This window comes from Calidris pugnax, unplaced genomic scaffold (assembly GCF_001431845.1).
Source record: "Calidris pugnax isolate Ruff unplaced genomic scaffold, ASM143184v1 scaffold13, whole genome shotgun sequence".
NCBI classification, from domain to species: Eukaryota; Metazoa; Chordata; class Aves; order Charadriiformes; family Scolopacidae; genus Calidris; species Calidris pugnax.
In genome coordinates this window covers 13,985,079-14,009,337 of record NW_015090810.1, presented here as the reverse complement: position 1 = coordinate 14,009,337, position 24,259 = coordinate 13,985,079, and the positions used below count along the sequence as shown (strand labels likewise).

The 24,259-nt window shown below is 34.3% G+C and overlaps 1 protein-coding gene across 1 annotated transcript in view; it reads left to right on the top strand.

Moving 5' to 3' along the window:
* The window catches only part of CCDC102B (coiled-coil domain containing 102B), a 145,367-nt gene that overhangs the window by 85,421 nt on the left and 35,687 nt on the right, over window positions 1-24,259 (top strand). The window lies entirely within an intron of this gene.

Here is a 24,259-nt window from a genome sequence, read left to right as displayed (position 1 = left end):
AGAGCTGACATTATGTAAAGGATGAATTTCACTTTTTGCTTTCTGATGCTTAATGTTAGAAGTTATATTTCAGCTTTAGAATGGCTTTTCTTTAGTTACAGCTGTCACTTAATTTTTTGTGTCATTTAATATATTGGATGCAATTATAGCTATAATAATTAATTGCCAGTTTTCAGTTTTCTGTTGTATTTTCCATTTCATATTCGTATAAGAAAATTTATTTATAGTTACTTCATAGATAATCTAAACGGACAATTGCTAAGTGCAGAACAGCAAGACAGAGATGTGATTCCAAGTGAGTATTTATTTTTATTGCTGTAGTTGCTAGGCTCTCAGTCAGGGACCAGTGGTCCATAGTGCTCAGCACTTGTAAAACCACAGTGGATGGAATTCACACTTTTGCCTGAATCCTTTAAGCTCAGAAACTAACATAAAAGTTCAAATTCTCACCAACTTCACTAACAATTAAACTGTGAACTGGAGGAGTCAAACATAGGAATGTATTTCTTCAAATTCTGTTGTGAGGGTAGAAACCCAAAGATGAGATCAGGTGTAGTAGAAAGCTCTTCAAACATTGGAGCTAAAAGCACCAGAGCTGAGCTATTGATGCTGGTTCTTGACAGCTTTTGGGTAATGATCGATTTAAACTTAAGTAAAATGTATCTGTGTACAGATTTGCAAGTAGTCTTACAAAGAGGCACACAGTTCAAAATGAAATTACTATATTCTGGTGAGTGTGTACTGTAATAGAGACCTTGCTGGTTTATTCCCATCTAGTTGCTTCTTTTAGTCTCTATGTGGACACACACACATGCACACACACACACAGTGTTTTTGCATTCATGAATTCCCAGATTTCTTTGCAATCTTTGGTTGTGCCATGGAAAGTTGTGGTAGAAATTGGTATAAACAGAAGTCAAATTATGTTGCGGCTGTTTTTTTGTCGCTGTTGTTTTGCTAGAGGTTTTTTTTTTTTCAAACAAATGTTAATTTCACTGTTAATTTTACACAGAGAGGCTCAGCATATCCTGGTTTACCTACAGTCAGATTTTTTTTCTGTTGTCTTCTCTAGTAGGTAAGAGGGATACAAGTTTTGATATTAATCCCTTAATGTAAACAGCCTAGTTTCTTTGAGAAAATGGTATTAGAAATGTTAGGTGATAACAGACCTAGGACTACCATGATGGTTCATGATCTTACAATTTAAATGGATACGATTGAATGCCGCACCTGTGAAGCAAAAGAAGGCAGCAAAATGCAGTGCTTCTGCAGTTTCTCAGTGTGCCTACTATGGCCAGTATACAATGCATTGTAGAAAACCTTGGCAAAACTTGTGGTACTGAACTCAAAAACCATGTTCTGGCTGTAACTTCCATTAGAACCATGTTGAGAGACCGTTTCTGTTTCCATCTTCAGCTATCACTTCTAAGATTAAGTTACCATGTGTTTGTAGGACTAAAGCACTCTAGTGTGGATAAATAGTGTCACTGCATGCCAATATTGAACTTTTTTGTCATTTCTTCACTTTTGGCTTTGACTTACAGAGAAGAGGCCACCCTCAGAAAAAATATCTTTTTTTTTCAGTGACCCCAAAAGTAACAAATATGTTCTAGCTATTAAGGAAATTCGTATTTATTTGGTTCTGGGTAAAGAACCTGACTAAACATTCATTTGTGGCTGCTTTTCTGAGATTGATATTTAGGTGATTTTCTGTGATTCCTCAAGATCTCATGACATTTGCAGCATCTATGTAAAATAAATTTCCATTTCACTTCATATGTAAAGACAGTTAATCTTTATCCAGTAAATATTCTTGCATCAATTGATATGGAATTCAGAACTGACAGAAAACTATAACTTGTTTCAGACATACTAATGCATGTGTTTATAGCAGCTGAACTAATTTGCAGCAGGTAAAATAAATTTAAAAAATTTTAAAATTTAGGAATTTTAAAAAATAATTATGGGTCCTATTAACATTCAGAATTCACACACTGAAATTTTGTACACTAGTTTTCTGCAAGGCTTTTTACTTAATCATAACATTTTAAGACATTGCTGTCTCTAAAGTGCTTTTTGGTTCTGTCAGAGAATCAGATATAAGTATTTTCAAGTATCTGTAGTGAATCCTGTCAACTTTGAAAATCATAGATGCAGTAATCTATTTCAAGTCATGGTTCTTGAATTATTCTAGGCCATTTCTAATTTGTGTTTGTACTTAAAATTAGTGCCAAGGATCTGGTCTTTGAAGGAGGGTGAATGGTTTTTACACCTTAGCTCAGAAAGGATGTGGGTTGCATAACCTTGGTCTTCTGGATGTGGGCTGGTAACAGAACAAGTAGTTGAAAAACAGAGTGTATTTAGTGAAGTCATTTACTATGCTATACCATAATAGTAAGATTTCTCAGTTACTTTTAATTGAATAGAAATATTAATTTTGTCTTTCTTTCTATCTGCAAGTTCTCTGCCTGCATGAATGTAGCTCAGGCTTCAAATGTAATTTTGGATACAAGTAATGAAACTCATTTAACTTAATTTAGTGTAATGGAATTTTTTAGGATACAGTTCGTTTCATCTTAAAGTGGATGTCTCTCTGAAAATTTGTTATCTAACAAGTCACACATGCAACATAAACATAGTAGATGAGGTATGAGTGTGCAAGGTCTAGAAATGACTAGCTCTCTGCATTTAGAGGCTCAAAACAAATTTTATTCAGTTCAGTCATTACAAATGTCATTCTGACATATTGTTGACCATTTGGGAACTACAGGAGCTGAAAATTGCAGTAATAGATGGTGAAGATGGGAATTATGGACCATTTCTTTTATATAATCACTAATGTGTTTTTTTCAATACTAAGAAAAATTAATACTGTGGTAGTCAATAGTAATTGTTCAACTTTGCAGCTGATGGGCCAGATTTCTTCAAATTTTAATTTCAATCAAGTTTGCTTTTATTTATGTTCTAAGTTATTCAGGGTAATGATTACTTTTTCTGTTTGGTCTTGCCAGGGTGTAATGGGGCTGCACTGTAGACTAATGGTACCAAGCACTAAGATGATAAGAAACACAGCTTTTGTTCTTTGGTCGCTTTGATACATTCAGAGGTTATATTGCGTTTGTTGCTTTTAGCTCTACCTCTAGACACTAAAGATATAAAATAACCCTGACTGTCACTTTCCCACCTGCCCTGCATTTATGATTTCTGACCAAGTGCCAACTTTATCACAAGAGAGGTATAGTATTGTCTCATTGTGCTTAGGAGGAAATAGCAGATTGTGCACAGGATTGGTAGGAAAGCACAAGATAATAGTGATAGCTAGATAGTTCTGTAATCTTTCTGCTGAAAGACCTATTCTTTCTTTGTTAGTGTCTGGAATAAGGGAATCACCATGTTGTGATAAACTGTGGCAGTGACCTTTAGCAGTTTATACCAGCTAGAAATATGTCACTGTTTTTTTCAAAATCCCATTCTTTTTTCCAAATAGTCCCTTCTGCTACTTACATTTCAAATACAAAAATATAAGTGTTAGTATGAATGAACTTTGTTTGTATAAATAAAGTAGAAATTTTTTTATAATAATTCCTAAATAAGGCTTTATTTCTGAAAGTCTTATCCCAGATAATGTAGCAAATGTGTTTAGATAGAGATTTAAAAAAAAAACAATATAAGTTTCAGTTATGTACCATGACACAGTGTCTTTGCACATACATATTGGGAAAAGTTACAGAATCACAGATTTGTAGGGATTTGAAGGGACCTTCGGAGATCATCTAGTCCAACTGCCCCTCCAAAACAGGTTCATGTAGACCAGCCTGGACAGAAATGCATCCAGGCAGGTTTTGAATATCTCCAGAGAAGGAGACTCCATAACCTCTCTGGGCAGATTGTTATAATTCTTTTTTTTTTTTTTTTTTTCCCCAGCAGTAGTCAGATTTTGTGTCATAACTCTAGATAAGGCCTTGTGCAGTGTGCTTACACCAAGCTAAAAAAGTAGTCTCAAGAAACAGTAGTAGAGCTGATATATGCAAACAAAGAAGCATAACAGCACAAAGCTGATGTTAAAATACTGAGAATTCTTAGGAAATCTTAGGGAGATAGGATAGTCAAAAGTTGAGGTAGGTCAAAGTAAAATTGAGCAGTAGTATACTATTTTTCCACAAGCATATTAACTAAGCATATCACTAGCATATCAAAAAAAGAATACTCTTAATTTTGCAAATTTATATACCTATCAGAAATTAATTGAGAATTATACTCTAAATTTAGACAAGGATCAGTCTAATTCATTGTTGATATTGTTCTTTCTATATCTCTCCTTTATACCCATATTTGCTTTCCTACCATTGTGTGTGTTTGTATGTATACACTTTGAAATTCTTGTCAGTGTTTTTATATGTCACTGAGACTATGACAGGGTAAGTTATAAAACACTGCATTGTTTGATGGTAAAATGTTAATACATGTTTTAAAATGTAATTAAATTTTAACAGTCATGCTAGTATATATTAAACAAAGTTGATTTTTGTTCAGGTCTCGGAATTATTTACTTTGATAGGGATTGGAGTTATAAATGAAAATTGTTAAATAAGACATGAAGTAAATTAAAGTTTGGTATCTAGAAAATTGTATGGGTCAGAAGTAATGCACCTTTGTTAATTAACTGTAATGTTAATGTAAATAATTTTTAGCAGTTTCTTTAAATTCAGGTTTAAGATACTCATGAATATTTAATTTTTTATTTCCCTCAAAAGTGACATCGTGAGAAAGAGAGATTAATCTTCACATTTAAAACTATATATGCATTCTTCCTTCTTCTCTGCCTATCTTCTTTCTGAAAACAGTCTGGTTTAAAAAATGCTTTCTCACCATTTTCAGAGTAAAGGTTTTTTTGGTTCTTTTTTTTGGGTGAGTGAAGTATTCTTAGGTCATAAAAGTAGATGCCTTTCCCATTCTCTTCAAAATGGCTGGACTTACATTATCATTATTATTACTTTGTCTCAAGGATCATTCTTCATCTAGAAGTGCATGGAAGTTGCAGATTCGCTGGCTTCTGAATTCATGGGAAGGGCCAAACAGGGTGAATGACCAGCTGCATTTTGAAACCTATAAAAATCCGTCTGGTAATTGTAGTCATGATACAGTGTAAAGAAGACCTCACCCTACCATTCACCTTTGAGATTTTCTTTCTTGTACAGAAGTGTGTACAGATAAGCGTTATATTATCAAATGATATGACCCTTGTAAAAAAACACAATGTGTAAAATCTCAAGTGAAGATCAACTAAAGAAAGAATTTCTTCCTCTACCCCAAAGAATAAGTGTTTTTTTTTCCTTGAACTTTTGTTAGAAGTGTTTTTTCATTTCGTGTGGTTGACTTTCTGACAGTCAAATACACCCAAAGACCAGACCCGAGCAAACAGATTTCAAAGAAAAGACAGGAAAACATAGGATAGTGGTCATCAATAGGTTTTGGGCGTTTGGTTTTTTGAGTGTAGTTTTTTTTGGGGGGGGGGGGTTGATGGGGTTGTTTTTGATTGTTTTAAGTTCAAACTCTTGCTATATATATTCCCCATTTAAAAGCTTCAATTTCCCCGCTCTAGCTGGAGAAACTGAAATTTGTATCATAGCTTGCTTGTTCATAATCTTCCTTAATTTTCATCTGAACCTCACCTCTGCTTTAACAGGTGACCCAACAGCTTGCTTGTAGGTTAGCTGCACACACACAACTGCTCATAACTGCCACAGGCTCCAAGTTACTTAAAAATCTGGGTAGCATATGAAGAATCACAAACAAAACAGTCAGTAGGGTTATCTTTCCAGAGAAAAGACACTGACTGCAGAATGCATTAAGAACATTTTAACACCAATGTCTGTACAGTATCAATAATGTACAGTAGTACACTATAAACAATGTACATATATTGGGGCTGCATGCTCATTTTTTGCTGATAAGGGTGCATGATCAAAAGTGTATTGAAAGCACTGGACTAGACCGTCTCCAGGGGTGCCTTCCAACCACAGCACTTCTGTGACCCCGATTCTGAAATTGATTGGCACATCTGCTAGAAGTGTCAATGAAGGCTTTATGTAAGGAATTAGTACTAAGTAATTTAACTTTCTTTACTAAAATATAGAAGTTGTGGTACAGTAAGGGGATTTTATAAAACTACAGCTCATCTTGAACCTTTTTTGTTGTGTAAAAAAGCAGATTTCAAGTCCGTGATGTTGTTTGCTTACTGAATTCTCTGATACTCACTAAAAGTCTTCTCTCTAAGTCTTTCTGGGGTAATAAGTAGAACAAAGGAAAAATGCCTCCAGTAGTGGAGTAATATGTTTTCCTTTATTGCTATAAAAAAATCTTATATAAAAGGGAGAGAGAGAGACCTTGTATTTTTAGAGAAAGTGTCACATTTATACTTATGTTCTTTTCCCTAAAGCAGCAGCTTACCAGTGTTTAGCAAAAGTATGAAGATCCTCTTTTCATTTTAAATCTGAGTGGTAGGAATAAAGGGAGAAGAATGCTAATGTAGTTTATTTAGATAGCACTTAATTACAGTACGTTTGCTGTTAATATGCATTACACAAAAGAATTGTACCTAACACTACAGGCAATATGTCTTTAACACATCACAAAAGTAGTTTGTTATTTTCTCTGTTTCATTGCCAGGAAATTGTCTTGTGCATTCAGACAAAATGTGCAATATGATTCTTCGTATTCTCATCTTAGACTCACAGGAAGATGGAAAGTTCTCAGTCTTTCTGAATGCTACTTTTTGTTTTACTGTATGATCCATATTAATTTTCACTGGCCCTCTTAGGAGTACATTTCCATTGCCATACCCTAACCTAGCGAGTTTTGAAGGGATGTATGTCATGCAGTTAATACTCAATCGGATTTATGCAGAGTAATGCAGCAATCTGAGCTGCTGTCAGATTTTCTTATTATTTTATGTACTGTTTAGGACAGGAATCCTTGAAGTCATTAAGGCCTTTCTGTGGTGAGTGTGATTCCAAACACTATTGTCAGCGAGTTGATAGTAAACTCTCCAATTTTAACTATAAAGTGGTTCATGTTTTCTTTAGATTTGTTATTCTCAAGTGACATAAATTTTACAATGTGTGGCAACAATAGGTAGCATTTAAACTTTGTATGTAAAACTATGTTTATGTACAGCTCTAGATATTGCTGCAAATAGTAGTATTACCTTGCTTCAAACGAGGTAATAGCTCATTATAATATCTTCCTGTACATTTTATTTTTTTTCTTATGGTCATAAATGTTTAGATTCTAATCTTGTGGTTCTAAATGAGCTTCTTTATGATGAGTTAGGAAAACTGTATTTTTCTCATGAGAGATTAGAAAGACATACTCCTTTTTACATCAAGTACTTTTTGCTGTATAAAAACACACTTAGGCAACTAGAATATACATGCTGAGCAGGATATAAGCAATATTAGTTATCTATAAACAAACAGACTAATTTAGTCCCAAAACAGCATAATGTGGAGCTGGTTAGAAATGAAGAGAATTTTCCTGCAGAAATCTTTTCTGTCAATAAATACAGTCAGAAACACTTATATTTTATAACACTGCTAGAATGTTACAGGATACTGCTTCATTAATTAATTTCTTTTGTTAGCATGAATTCTCATTTGGTCTTTACTGTCTATAATGTCTCACGTTCTGTCTTCTTAATGAGTAAATAATTAGGACATTTTATTCATGTAGTAATTTTAGAAATATATTTACATTGTTCCAGAAGTTTTTTTGTTGACTGTTTTGTGTTTTAATTTTAACAACAACAAAAAGTTAAGAATTAAAATGTCAGGAGACTCATATTTTCTCTCCTACACACTTTATCTCACTCTATACCCATGCCTTTGTAATGAATTGTTAAAATAGTCTGTTCTTTTTAATTTCTATCAAACCTACACCTCTCTTAAATGCACAAACTAGTGATGTGAATTTTATTCATTCAGTTCAATGGGGTTTATTAAAGTCTCTTTAGACCACCTTAAAGAACTGCCAGAATCAGGTCATTCTCATGCATTTGTTCAAAAATACCAGAAAACTCTGTCTACATGTTCTAGAATATAGGTTAAAATAGGTGTACAGAAATTCTGATATGTAAAATGTTCACCTCAAATATGTATAATATAATCTTATATGGGAGCATATATGTTTGTTTTAAGCAATGTTGGTATAGTCTGCTGTCAAATAACAAACAATAATTGTAAGAATTACTGTTTTAACTATCTGAGTTGATGCCACTCAAGTGAAAAAATGGGAAAGAAAAGATTTCTTTTTTTCTGGGAAAAGCTGTAAGAAAAGAGGACTTGTGGACTTGGTGATCTTAAAGGTCATTTCCAACCTAAATGATTCTACAATAATGCAAGTGGAAGGAATAAAAAATGTCTCAAAGCTTGTTCCTTCTCTCTTCTTCATTTACTTGATCCTCAGCAAAATGAAATAGTTGATAAACATACAATTAAGTAAATTCAGGCCTTTCTTTTGATAGGCCAGACATCAACTAATCAAGACAGATTTGAAATTACAGAATGGCAGGCTAGCATCAGAACTAAAGAGATAGCTAAAATAACACATCATGATAATCGAGCTATTTCAATATTCATAGATGAGAAGTATATGGAAACTGTTTGTTTCAACCACATTAACCCAGATGAAGGATAAAGCAATGAAATTAATATATTTTGAAGTATGATCAGCACAGAATGAATTAAAAAACCAAATAATTGAACTGCAAAGTGGTATCGGTAATTAGTGACTTGGGTGTACAGCAACAGAGAAACAACTGGCACAGAGCGTGTTCAGACTGATAAAGTGCATAAAGGTGAAGCCTTGGAGCCTCTGAATGAGACAAAAAAACTCCTATTAAGCAGGATCATGACTCATGCTTTTCAGATTTTGGTACTGATTACAGTTTGTTTGTTAGATATAATAATAACTCCAAAAGATAAACAAGAAGGAAAAGACACACTAAAGATACAAATTATTTTGGCTCACAGGATGTGAGGAGGAAAAGTGCAGCAGGCTAACCAGTGACAAGCTTAAAAAAAAACCACAAACCACCACCAACAAAAAAAACAAATAATCAAAACAAAACCAAAAAACCAAACAAAATAAAAAACAAAAACCCCCACAGAAAGCACAAATGATTCTCTGTTATGTGCAGAATTTTGTGGAACGATGGAGTGAACTCATGTCCACCATCCTTTATACCTGGCACTAAGGAGATCCATTGATCAGGATGTCCGGACAGAAATAAAACAGTGTAGCTGATGGGGATCACTCAGAAGTGCTGCTCAGGGAGGGAGAGCAATACTGGTGAGCAGTTAACACAAAGCGATCCCATGCCCTGGCAAATGCATCCACTGCTTCTGTCACTACTGCAAATTTGGGCTTCAGGGTGTGCCTACTTATCCATATTGGGGCCATGATCAGGAATGGTGGTGCTGGCAGCCTCACCTTTGGGAGGTATGTTGTATATTCTCACTGGAGAACCCAGTGAGAGAGCTTTGTGAGGTGAGAAGGTTCCCACCATCTCAGGGATGTCAAACATGAGATTGGAAGAGCCTTTGAAGGATTCTTCAGAGACAAGTACCTAAAGCTCAGGAGGACAAAAAAGAAGGTACAAATGAGTCAATACAAGAGCAAAGGAGGACATGCATTTTCTGATAGTAGAAGCTTGTGACATCTTTCAGCAGAAGGCAGGGTCTCCACCTCCACCGGGAACTGTTTACCTAACAGATTCAGGACCAAACAAAAGTAATGTTCTGCTTCACCTGCTGCTCCAAATCAGTGACAACTATGGTCATATGGAGCAACTCAGATTGTGGCTACTATGATCTGACTGAATTCAGGATTTGCAGGAAGTCTTCCAAGATGAGCAGAAGAGTTCAGACTCTTAGGAAACTGTATTTCAACTTGTCTGGGAAATTATAAGGTAGAATTTTCTGGTAAACTACCATAAAGGGAAGAATGCTGAGAGAAATTGCTTGAGTTCTAGATAAAACTTGCTGACTACTAAGAAACAAACCATCCCCTTGTGCAGAAAGGCTGGAAAATTTGATGTGTGATCACATAGCCTTCTTAATGACCTGAAATATAAAGCATTCAAATGTGTAAATTGACCAAGTGTACAAAGGAAGAGTCATAAAACTCAGACACATAGAGATAAAATTAGGAAAGCAAAAGGCCATCAGGATCTAAAGCTGGAAAGGAATGTGAAGAATAGCAAGATGGGATTGTAGCAGCTCCCATTCAACACCCACTGATGAATGGGAAAGACAACTTAGTGACCGAAAAAAAAAAAGGGATCTTGAAGTGCTCGCTGCCTTTCTATTTCAAAATTTGTATCTGCCATCAAAATCACAGAATCACAGAATATTCATAGTTGGAAGGGACCTTTGAGTCCTGACATCATCAAGTCCAACTAAAATCAAGTACAAGTGGAAGAAGAGGTCTGAAAATTAATCACTAGAAAAATCATTTTACTGTCAAATGGCAAATAGATGAAAGTTTTGATAAGAATTTGCCTAATCTGTAAATCTTTTTCATATTTTATGGGTGTTAAACTGTGTAGTTTAGAAACATCATAATACAACCATGCTTGTTAATACACTTTTCTAGGTTTACGAAAGCTATTTTAAGGATTCTTTAGACTGTCTAGAGTGAAAAGATGTGCTGCTTCTGAAGAAGGGTTGGAGAAAATACCTTGTCGCTCCATCTTAGTACTATTGAGCAGTAAAAAAAGAGGAAGAACAAAAGAAAAAAAACCAGTACAATAATGTAGAAGGAAAAAACCAATATTAAAAATACTGTAGAAGTAACAGAAAGATTAATGGTTACTTTCTGATCAGCTGAACTTGCCATAAAGATAAGTTAAGAGTTTGGAGCTAAAAAAAATTCTTCATACTTACCTTTTAAATTGTTTAGAAGAGACCTATCCTTACTATACGTGCCTTCAGAAAGTTGTATTGGTTATTTTTTATGGTTAAGATATCTAGAAGAAGCATATGGACGGTATTTGAGGGATTAGTTTAGATTATATTTGCTATACTGCAATATTTATACTGGAGTGAGTCTGTGTGACTGATCTAGTTGATTCATCACTGGGAGCAAATGTCATTTTCTATAACTTTGAAGTAAAAAAGTCTATAATAGGAGTAAAATGTTCTTTTTTTTTCCTATATTTCTTCTTAGTAGGATCATGGAGTGCACTAATATGCCATTAAATGTGTGATAATTGTCCAAAAACAGGTGAATTGTTTCAATCCAGCAGATTTATGTATGTTACTTGTGCTGATAAAGAACAAACATGATAATGGCCCCAACATCTCACAATATTCTCTAATGCATAACTCATGTAGTTGAGAAAGCTGGTGAATTCTGATGAGAAGTTAAATGTGCAATATCATGCTAGCATTTATTTGGGAGGAACCAAAGTTCTCAGACTAGTTTGAGAGAGTAAATTGTTAAACTTTTTTCCCATTTCTCTTCTGCAGTGTTCCAAATGACTTTTAAGTCTGCATAACAAGTTCAGCAGGAACTTTTCTGCACATACTTGATTATTATAAGGGGGAAAGAATTTACAAGATGATATCCAAGCATAAGAAACTGAGTGGTCTTAAGCACTACTAGCAGCATTTGATTTTAGTAAACAATTTTGTCAGCAGAATATTTGGCCATCCACAAAGCTCATAGGAGCAATATTGTTCCTGCAAAGTAAGAAAAAAAAAAAGATGTCTTTATCTGGAAGAGAACAAATAAATTGTTTATATTCTAGAGTCAGATATTATTATGGGTGAAAAAAATGAATTGGCACTGTTTCTGTTCTTAAATGCTTTTCCTGAAAATAAGTAATAACGTCTTTCATACCTCAAGGAATAACACCCATCATATTTAGCTTAATATTGTCTGAGTAACCCTACCAGATTTATATTTTTTTCTTAACGCTGACTTGAAGGCCATTGCAATCTTATACCCCTTAAATTTTAAGACAAATATTAACAAGAAAACTGGCTCAGTGTATTTATTTCTATTCAACAGTTGCCATAAGGCAGACTGGTTTAATGTATACTCACTGTGGTATATACAGTTTATCAAGTTACTTCACTATTTCAAACACAGACATTATTTGGGTGTGTGCAATAATAGTGCACTGTTGTATATGTAGAATTTTAGATTATTTTTTTATGGTTGGTTGGGTGAAGACTTAAAATAAGCTTGCCAACATGGTCTGAACAGTTATTATATTGAAAAAGCAGGTCCATCCCCTTTCCGAAAGGCTTTCCCATAAGAAGGGCTACTTTTGTCTATTTGGAATTAAAATGTCTTCCATTTGTTGAACCCTGAGTGCTTTAATAGAGTATGAATTCTCTTGACAGAGTGAAAGACAAGAAGCTTAAGAGGGAAAAGAAACTTTAGAGATACATTAGAAGTAAGATTAATCAAATATTTTCATTAAATTATGTTTTAGATAAATGTCATAAAAATTTCTAAGGGACATTTCAGGTCATTGATGGCACTGGTATGCAACAGATGATAGAGCACCAAATTAAGGTTCAGAAACCTTGAATTCTCATTCTAGTTCTGCCACTGAGGCGTTGTGATGTTAAGAGAGTCACAAGAGAGTTGTTTCTCCCTGCTTTGAATTGACACTCTTTAAAAAAGATCTGTGTCAGATCTTTTCTGATACACTGTTTTTTTTACAACTTGCCATTTCAACTGGGTACAAACCGTGCGACAAAACCAATTCAGAAATAAAACATGACTTTTCTTTCAGAATTATAATTCTGTGAAAGAAGTATTATCAGTCTAAAATATAGCTCATTTCAGATGTCATACCAGGTTCTCATCCTCAACACCTCCAGACTGGCAGATCATGCTCTAAATCATATGTATGGCAATAGAATTTTCTTAATGTTTGGAAGTTTGAGAGGGTTTCTATGAGCATCCGCTCTTTAAAGATAATCTATCAAATGCCCACTCCTTCTTGAAAAGAGGCATAGATCCAAGGTCTTGACCACTTGCAGTGATTAAGTCCCCTGACTCAAAGGGTTTAACCAATGTTGAGCCAAACTCTGGCCGGTGATTTTAGTGAGATTATATGACTGTAACAGATGGCAGAATTTGCCTTGTGTTTCTCTGGCCTCCTTCCAAACTGGGTAATTACACTCTACATAACTACAGTTATGTACAGTTTCAGTTCAGTTCAGTATTTTTCATTCCCTACATTGCTAAGCAGCCTTCATATATGAGGAACCTGTATTTCTGTTTTATGGGTTCTATAGATTATATTTTTCTATAGTTAAACCAGTATTTTCTATTTGTAGCAATGCAGCATACTCATGCTCATATTATTGCTAAGAATCTGTCTACACAGAACTAAACACAGTGCAGGTCTTGAAGATCTTAGAGTCTAATTATTTTACTACACTTTTAATTTAATTAAAGTCTGTTTGGGACCTCCATTTATATAATGTCAAATGCATTACCCCTGTAACAGCCACCACTTCCAGTCCTGCCATCCAACTGAATTAAAAGGATGCTGTACTTTGTAGAGCAACTTAAATAAATCATCTTACCATAAAGTAACATTTATTTCATCTGGAAAAAAACCCCAAACACATACCCTCCTCCCCCCCAAAAAAGCATAGAAAACAAACCAAAATACCTTTCATTAACAAAGTAGTATTATGTTCCAAAATACATTCCTAGTGGCTTGCTTTACTCCTTTCATAATTGTGGTTAGGAACAACAGATGCAAGATAAGAAAATTCTGCTGCAAGGTCTAGCCTAAAATATGACAGGAAAGCAATATCCACATTAAATCATATAAAGAAATGAGAGTACATGAAATTAATATCTCTGTGCAGAAAAATTACACATTTAAGCAGAGGCTAACAAAGTACTTGAAAAAGTAGATATAATGATTAAAAATCTTACTAGGACTAATTCTAGACTTCGTGAGAGCCTTGATCTCATAGCTACTAGGTATCTTAGAAACATCCTTTTCAGAATCCCCAAAAACTATTAAATCTTCAGTATTTGACTGTAAAAATAACCTTAGTTTTAAATTAAATTAATCAACAATAACATTCCTCTCTTCTCATCTTTCTGTGTTCTCATGAAAGTATACTGAAATCTATGATTTTTGGATTTGAAGGCTTATACTTCCAATAAATATTCCAAGTGATTTAGCGTCCGTCACATTGGAGTACTTATCAGCTGTTACAGTTTCTGTATCAGCTTGCAGTTTCTGAGTATTTAAATGCTTTTTTAAATTCTTACCCTCTTAACATCATCCATCATTACAAATCATAAAGTATGTACCCCACCAAAAGTCCCCAGGTTTAACTTTTATTTTTAGTTGAACAATCAATGTAAATTTGTGTAGTTCTACATATGATCTTATGGAGAAATTGAGAGTGGCTACATTCCTTTCCTTGCAGCTGAAGATTCACTGTAGTAAGGGAATTAAGTTATATGTAGCATATCCATTGAACCCATTTATCTGAAACTGCTCAGAAATTCACAGCATAACTTCAGGGATTTCAGAGGTCATGATTAGGAAAGATAGTTACATATCTTTAGCTTTCTTAATTACTCCACTTTTAAAGAGCTTTATTCTCTTGACTCCTTTACTGTGACTAAACCATCTGGCTGGGACATGTTTTATTATTTCTTAGGGACTATGCTTACACGGCTCATTTTTGTGGCTTTTGTTCGCAATAAACTTTCTGTAATGATAGTTAGATCCTCACAGATAAGACGATGAAGTTATTCCAGTGTGAATAGAACTTGTAAGAAATGATGCAGACATACTTTGGATGAAATGAGCTATTTAGTATATTTTGTATACAATGAAACTCCCTATGTACCTTGTGTAGAAGGAATTCTCTTGTACACTGAAAACTCTTAAATTGAAGGCAATGATTGACTTCTCCCTCTGTCAGCATGTTAGCCATTGTCACTAGTGTCACAAGTTATTGCCAGTAACATTTATGCACACTTGGAGAGGCAGATGAATCATTCTGCTAATTGTTGGGAGGTAATTTGAGAAATGAAGACAAAAGCCTATGATCTTTACAACTGAAAACTTGTCCATTACATATAGACAAGAAATGGGAGGGCATCAAAGTGATTAGGCTGAGTCTGTTTTGTGCTCCCTCCAGTTTAAGTCCAGTGAATACCATACCATGTAAACTGCTAACAGCCCAAACACTGTTGTGAATTGTTCTTAGAAAAACATTCCTTTGTTTTAAAGTCTAGGTTGCCCATGTTTATTTAATTTGTTTTCCTTTTAAATAAATAATTTTCACTTTTCTGAGAAACCTACAGAATAGCATAAATGTTTCCTTTCTCTCACATTCAGAAGCTGTTTATTGTTTTTGATTCTTGAGAACAAGAAGTACTACTTTATTATTATCAGTTAACATCATCAGTTTTCTTCAGTATCTTGTAGAAAATTGCTTGCTTTGTAGTTACTAGTATGCCTGTTACACTCTTATTTCTGTCAGGTTCTGACGACGAACTTTATTATCAGGATTTAGTTCCCTTGTGAAAAAAGTGATTTATAGATTAGCTCTAGGATATGCACACAAGTAACATGACAAGAAAGAGTTATTAATGCTTGTGTGCAGAAATCACCTGTATAATTATTGCATACTCAGCATTTTTTCTTTTGCACTCGGTTTCTAGGGACCTATTCATGTTTGGGCAAAACCTAAAAGTGAGGCTGCTCTTTACTTGGAAATGAAGCCAGACAAAACTACTATATGTAGCTGAAAACTTAAAGAATGCTGTGTGCCTACTGCTTGTAGGCAAAATAATTTAAAAAATCATCATGGAAATAGTATTCTCTCTTCATGTCCCAGATTGGCCCAAGAGGTATATACAGAAACACATTAAGCAAAACTGCCAATCTCTCTTCCCATTGATTTTTGAGTGCTCTGTTAAATGCAGTTCTTCTGTATTTATATTCTGCTATATATAGCTTGTAACCAAGTACTTTTTGACGATTTCATAGAATCATAGAATATCAGGTTGAAAGGGACTTGCTCACGGGTGTCTGCAGCTGTTAAAGCTTCATACATGTTTTTTCATTTATAATGTTGAAGGATGGAGACTAAAGCAGAGTCCTGCTTTTGTGGGTGACCAGGGTCTAAGGTGCCTCATTCTCTGTGGTGTCTGCCACAGAAGGATGGTTCTGAAACCACTTATCTATCTCTGCCTTGGCCCCTCTAATACTGTGCAGCCTTTTAATTATTTCCTGCAACTTGGCCACCTGACGCAACAGATCATCAACCTGTGCAACGTCTGGGCATTCCTTGCAACCTACTGTCTGTACTGGAGTCTCCTTCCTTACCAGCTCCACCTGGTGGAAGTGTCAGACATTTCAGGGGCTTTTTCTGTAGAAACACTGGTTTTAAATCTTGAGGCAAGTGCCCACCATTGTGGCAGAGACCTCTTGAGCTGGTAGGGTGACTGTGCCCTTTCTGCACGCTATGCCACACAAACTGCTGCACCAGGCCCTGGCTAATGCCCCACACCTTGTTTGCCCACTCTGAGCACCAGGCTCCTGGTAGCTCACACTCCCCAGACTGCTCTTTATAGGTGTGGGGTGGTTGTGGCTCTGGCAATGCCCAGGACTCATTAGCATCTCCCATAAGATCTGCCAGCTTCTGGCAGGTCCCTCTGCTTCCCTGGAATTTCCCTGCCTCAGGAGAAGCCCCCTGTGTGCCAAGATCTACCCGGTTCCAGAGCAGCTTCCCTCTGTGGCTGACTTTCCTTAAATAACATTCCCCAGCTCTCCACTACACAGTATGTCCTTTCTTTTTTCAAAACTACTGAACAAAAAGATTATTTTATTTCATTCTGACTGTGCACAATAGGCTTAAATGTCTTATTTAAGCAGGAAGAAACACATACAACACTTGCAGCAAGAGCCAGAACTCACTCAAGGAAGAGTGAATGCACTTTCAACTGATGACCTAACATTGTCTTAGCTTTCACCAGATTCATACATGTGGCTTATATTTGATGGACTTATTTGTCTACAGTGTATAAATTATGTTTTTTTCATTATATCCTGTTATAGAAAGGATATCTTTATTCAGTTCTTAAGATTAGTTCCTACAATACAATGCAACAAATTTGACAGGATTTAGAAAGCTAATGTTGTCATGAAAGCTGTTCCTAGTGGCAGGAATCAGCTGCTGTTATAGAAAGGTGGTATGACAACTTCTAAAAGCTCGTTGTTATTTATACAGTCTGACTTTTCCTAAAAAGAAGTCTGGTTTCTTCAACAGTGTGAGATTCTGCCAACCCTAATGCAATTTTTTAAATAATAAATTGTTTAAAAACAAACAAACCATCAAACAAACACCTAAATAATAGTAAAACAAACAAAAAAAAAACAGATCAAGAATTGGCTCTGGAACATTTTGAAATATTTATATTCAATAAAACATGTTTTCAAAAATTGTAATTTATGACACTTTATGTAATATGACAAATTATGAAATGCTTTTGAATAATCTTGGACAAAATGACATATTGTTAGTCAACAAGAAATAATTCAGGATGCCAATCATTGTGTTCTTTTGCTGCCTTTGTCTACAAAAGAATCAGAATATTTTACAAGTGCCTTGATACCAATTGCAAAGAAGGTCCTGAATAAGAACTGTTTCTGAGCCATGGCAATTATCTCATTAAAAGCTTTTCCTCTATGTTAAGTTATTAAATCTTACCATTATAGGTATGCATGCACATGAATACACTCAAAATTATTTTCAGAATTGTAAATGGAAGATTTTGATCCCCCAGGTTATGCCTTTTAGAAACTTAATTGCCACATTGTATTTGCTTCTCCCTTTGAGACTGATTTTTGTTCTCGAGAGTAAGAATACATGCCTCAGTCCATAAATAATTTTCTGCAAGTACACAAAACCATGGAGAGCTGAAATCAGTTCTAGCTCAGAACTGGTTTTGGTGTAGCTTTTACCAAAGTACTGGTCAAACATCAGTTAGTTATTTATAAAAAAATTATTAATTTTCTTTGCAGAAGTTTCATAGGTCTCAAATTACAGTGCTGGAATGAAAGTTATATGTGGCCTATTTCTAAACCATCTCTGTACTATATTGCGTTTCCAGTCTTGTGACATATATTTTATTGGCTGCAGCACACAAACTGGAGAAAAACATTAAGATAAAGAAATGTCCTTGTCTTTGATTAGAAGGCAAGTTGTATGTAACGTCCTGTTGTCTATAAAGTGTCACATAACATTTTAATGGAAGAATTCCAAGGTAGCTAAGACAATGGCAGTTTTGAGTATAGTCTAGAATATACAGTAAAATGATACACATGCAATAAAATCTGGCAACTTTAGTTTAAAGTATGCAAAGCAGAACACTACTCTTTGAAGTTAAAAATATTAGAAAGTGAGACATGTACAGGTATAGAAAACAGCTTCAAATATTCTTGAATGTTATTTTGCATTCTGACATCAAAGTAAAAATGTGCTTAGCATATTTGAAAATCAGTCTTTATTTTCAGCTTGATGTTTTGCAAAATTAGATTCAAAAGCTACAACAACGCCTGGAGAGTGCAGACAAAAGCAAAAGAAAATCTGAAAATTCAGTTTAGGCATTTGAAATGGATATAGGTGACACTAACAATTGTGCCTCACTGTTGATGTTAAAACAGGTGGATTAAGTGAAGATGAACTACGCATTGAATTGCATTGCAGTTTGCTACAATAGTTATAGTGAAAGAATTTGGTTTTATTTTTTTCTATTCTGCATCTGTGTTTCGAATCCAAAATGTTGAAATGCTGTTTTTAGGGTCAGATGTACAAATGTTAAGAGAAAATACAGGCAAACAGTGGTGCTGCTCAAAGAAAAAAAAATCCATAGAATCATTTACGTTGGAAAAGACCATAAAGATCATCAAGTCCAACCATTAACCTAACACCGCCAAAAGCACCACCAACCATGTCCCTAAGTACCATGTCTACTCCTCTTTTAAATACCCCCAGGGTATTTAAACTCAACCACTTCCCTGGGGAGCCTGTTCCAATGCTTGATAACCCTTTCTGTGAAGAAATTTTTCCTAATATCCAAGGGTAATGATAGGACAAGGGGAAACGGTTTTAAATTGGAAGAAAAAAGATTCAGATTAGATCTCATGAAGAAATTTTTTACTATGAGGGTGGTGAGACACTGGAACAGGTTGCCCAGGGAAGTTGTGGATGCCCCATCCCTGGAGGTGTTCAAGGCCAGGCTGGATGTGGCCTTGAGCAACCTGCTCTAGTGGGAGGTGTCCCTGCCCATGGCAATGGGGTTGGAACTAGATGATCTTTCAGGTCCCTTCCAACTCTAACCATTCTATGATTCTATGATTCTAATTTCTTGTCTTTTTAGACTATGAAATACTCCTTATTATACACTTCTGTAACATCTAGAATGGTTGGGATTTAAGTTCAGCTGTAATTTTAGCACTTCAGGGTATAAATTATGATATAAGCTTGCTGATTACTCTGCTTCTGTACCGGTGGTGTTCTGGCAGCAAGTGGATAGTAACAGCTTATTCTCTCTTTCTGTCTGATTTTCTTGCTGCTTTTTTTTTTTGGTCAGTGGTGGTGGTTCTGTTTTTAGGACAGACAAGAATTTATCAGATGTTTTTTGATATAATGGGAATAGTTTCATGGAATTTTGACTTTGTTAGAAGTCAGATAATGTAAAAGGAAAATTGCTGTCTTCTCAAATACAGATTATGACAATACTCGATTCAGATCTCAGTATCTGAATAACTGTGCCAGTGCATAACACAAATGCATAAAAACAAGCTCCATTAAGTAAAGGTTGTTGCTGATTTTTGTGAGGTCCAGCTCAGTCATCTGGAAACCAAATGCCAACAAAAATATCCACATATTTTACTCTGCACTTGTTTTGACATGCTGGAAATGAGAATCTCTGTCTGGAATGTCAGTAGTGTACTGTACCCCTGCTCTCATAGTCAGCTGGTCATAACAATGTGCACTGAGAGGGAAGCTTCCTTAACATTGTTTTGGAGAAGTAGCATTAAGCATAAAGAAAGGTGCTGATTTTTGAACTTTGATGTTTAATGTAAAGTATAAATCTGAAATTGAAATGTGAACTAGAAAAATAAGTTAGAAATACCTCATTTAAAAAAAACAAAACCAAACATCAAAACCAAACCAAAACCAACAACAAAAACCAAACAATCCCTAATAAAATGTTAAGAATTTTGTGCAAATATTTCTATAGTTCTAAGCCTTGGTGGTTACAGTATTACAACACAATAGTTCAGTTCTTATATATACAGTTTTCTGGGAAGTCAGAGATGATGCTTCTAGCAATATTTCATGCTTAATTTATGTTAATATCTTAATTTCATAGTTTTGACACAATCTAATCTGACTACACTTGGTATCAAGAACCCAAAAATATTGAGTGCTTCATTTCAGTTTGAGTTGTATTTATGTGTAATGGTTGTAACTTAGCTGTACCAAAGGATCCCAACCTGGCACTAAAGCATAAATTCTAATCATAGTTAAATTGCTAATACATTTACAAAAGAAATTAAAGAATATTACTGAATCGTGATATCAAATTTACAATGAGTCTAGGAAGGACAGGTGGGCTAGATGGTAATTGAGAATTGCATAGTGGCTCAGTTTCTCTGTGTGGATAATTTTCTGTGTGTTCTTTCTTTGCTATAACTGCTCACTTGATTAAAAGAAAAGAAACAAATGTGTTCAAGAGTTTATATTTACTTTTCGCTGGCTTAATGTAGAAGTCTTTTTTGTAATACTAACTCAGCTATGGATTACATATATCAATAATTCTTAGTGCATTATGGTTTTACTAACTTTCCCAAGTACCTTTATTCAGAGTAGGACAATAACACTAGCTGATCGTTTTTTTAGTAAATGAAGTCAAGTAAATCATAAATATGTTATTTATTTCCTTCGAGAATGTGCTTTGTGGTTCTACTGTTCATATGACATATCTCAGCAAGGTCAGGGTGTAGCCTATGTATCTCTCCAGGCATTTTATCTCATTTTAGAAAGGATGCTGGTAATAAATCACACAGAAACCTTTTATTCCCGTGTTCTCATTACACCACTGTTCTGCCAACTAGCCTATTTTTTAATAGCCTACCATTTATATATTTTTACGTGTATACTAAAATATTTTTCTTCCTTGAGCTCAGGGTCAGAGTCCATGCAATGCACCTGTGAGCACTGACTAGTGTGCTGCTTCCTGTGAGATAACTCTGAACTTCAGTATGATTTACTGTTCACATTTGATGTACTCTTGCTCTCTCAGTAGATTGTTACCCCTGTATGTTCATACATTTTGAGTCTGACTTTTAGCTTTTTGCCATTACAGCCACCTGAACTGTGTAAAATTTTAAGGCAGATTGTACAAAAATGGTTCATCTTGCTGTGTTTCACATTCATTTATATGTAATAAATGTCATGATCAAGATTATTATTCTTTTCTCAAATTCCTAAAACGGTAGCAGTTGTAACTTGGATACAGAATTCAGAAATAGTATTTATGTTTTCATGAACAAATTTTTAGAAGAGAAAATCAATTCATGATTATTTAAAGCTTATTTTTTTATAGAAGTCACTTAGTATGTATGACAAACTTTTGAAGTTTCCAGCCTATTTGGAGAGGGGCAGGATAAGAAAGGAAATGTTGTATGTATACATACATGTTGTCTGTATGTATAATAATTTCATTTAATAACTTGCTTTTAAATACTTTTGTAGAAAACTTGAAATATTAGATAGAAACTGCCAAAATAACTCTTTGATAGTTGAAAATTAAATTGCTCCAAATTTCTCAGGGAAAATATGAAATGCCTTAATGAAGAGAAGTTTTACTTTAAATTAATGATTTTTCCAGTTATTTCTGACTACTTTATTCTTCCCATTCTGCAAAATAGTGTCCCCTTGTGTAACATTTATGTAACATTTGAAACCAATGGAAAAGTACCTGACCTTCAAACATATAGTGCTGAATTTCAATAAGCATAATAACCTGTACTCCCTTAGAATTGTACTATGCATTGGAATGTTTGAAAGCTACAGATTTTCCTGTTTCCTTTAACTTCTGTATTCACTCCGAATCTTACTCTCAGGTAAGATTTTAAGAAAGAAATTGTCATGTGAATATCATTTGACTTATCCTAACAGACCAAAGTTTTTAAATTCTGTGTAAGTTTTATAATATATTGTCTTTAGCAATCTAGAGCTGATGTCAGATTTTAATAAAAGTTCTAGTGAAAAATGGGGAGATGCTTCTGTGTGTTGGCGTTTTTATGACAGAAAATCATAGATGCAGTAAGACTTTTCATGCAAAAAGTCAGGTAGCGAAGAGCTGCAGTAGAATAATAAGAAACAAAAAATCCTGAAAATAAATCTAACAAGTTTCTCTTTACACATTCAGCAGACTGTTACAAATTTGTGGGTGTTTATTGTTTATGGTGAGGAGAGAGTATTGAATAATTTGTCTTTCAAAGCTTTTGTCTTTAATACTAGTATAAAATAGAGCAGTTTTTAACTGAGTGTGTTTACTATTAAAAATGTATGGCTGTGTTTTCTCAATGAGAATAGATTTACATGTGTGCGTTGGGATTCTGTTTAGTATTTGCTACAAACCGATACTGCAGACAAAGATTCATGACTAACAGAGGTTTTGAAACATAAATAGCAGAAATCTCATCAATGAAGAAACTTCTTTCCATCATTTTATAATTGTGTTAAAGGGTTGGATTTTCTACTTGTTTGGATATTATTTTTTTTTAATAAACTCTTTTCCAGCTTTATTGCATGGATTGTCTGGGAAGAGTGCATAAAATAACTCTCCATGGTCTACTGGCTAAGTTCTTTGTGTCACAAAGGAATTAAAATAAAAATCGGATTTAATCAAGCCTCATGAATGAATAATCAGGTTGTACATTAAATCTTAATTGCTTTTTCTAAAATATAACAAAATTATTTGAAATCATTGTTGCAGTGAGGCAGCGTTTACATTAGCAATACTCAGTCTGATAATAAGAACATTTCATGTTCCCTAATATGGTTAATGAGTGCCCTTTTTAATTCCTTTAATTATTTTATTATTTTTTATGTATCAAAGTGTTTACATATTTTTTTTAGAATTGCATGGAGAAAAACATTTCAGGACTTAATGACTTCATGAGTTTAGACCCTCTGTTAAGTTTCTATGAATTATACAGCAACACAATGAACAAGCTGAATTGTTTCAGTAGTTCTTTTAATTATATTCATTGTTGTTCTACACCTGTAATTATTTATCATGTCTGATCCTACAAATGCTGTATCTTTGCAATTGATCAAAAAAACATTTAACAGCTTTGGAAAAGCAGCATACTTATATAGAGTTATGAAGATTAATAGAGGTGTTCTAGGTTGAAAAAAGTAAAGTCACATTATTTTTTAAGATTTAAGATTGATAATCAAATTTGTGAAATTTGGAGAAAAACTTAAGGTTCTTGTATATCTGTAAATCGAACACGTAGGTTATAAAAGTTAATAACTAATGTGGTGCTTGTAAATGACAGAAAATTCCAGTCTAAAGCAAATAAAAGTAATCACTTGAATAGCTGAGCCACTAGAAGAAAAACTTAATGGCTACCAGCTTGAACCAATTACTGATAAGCACACTTTTAATTGTCTGTAATTGATTCAAAATATACTTTAAGTACTCCTGCTGAAATATTTCTGATCACATGTAGGAATATAGGAATGGTTTTCTTTTTTATGTTCTTAACAAAACTTTTCACTGAATACCTGGATAGCTCTGTCTAAGAAAAGCAAAGCAAATCAATCTTTAAGTTCATGGAGAAACGTATAATGCATATAGATAGTATCTATTCTGTCCAAGTGACTGAAACCATTTGTTAACACCTTTTCCCAAGGGACGTTTTCCCTCATCCATCAATAAGGTTAGTTTTTTTTAACTTTTAATTTTTAGCATAGTCTATATTCTTATGCCTAATTTTTGTCACAGGCATTTTGATGAGAAAAGTTTATTACTATAGTTTCTTCACTCTAGTTTGCATCAAATTTACTGAGTTTGGTTTACCAGATATATTCTAATTTACTAGTAACAAAAAACCATTTTTTTGAAAACAGACTTTGGGCAAAGAGCAGGCTTGAAGTTCCTTAGC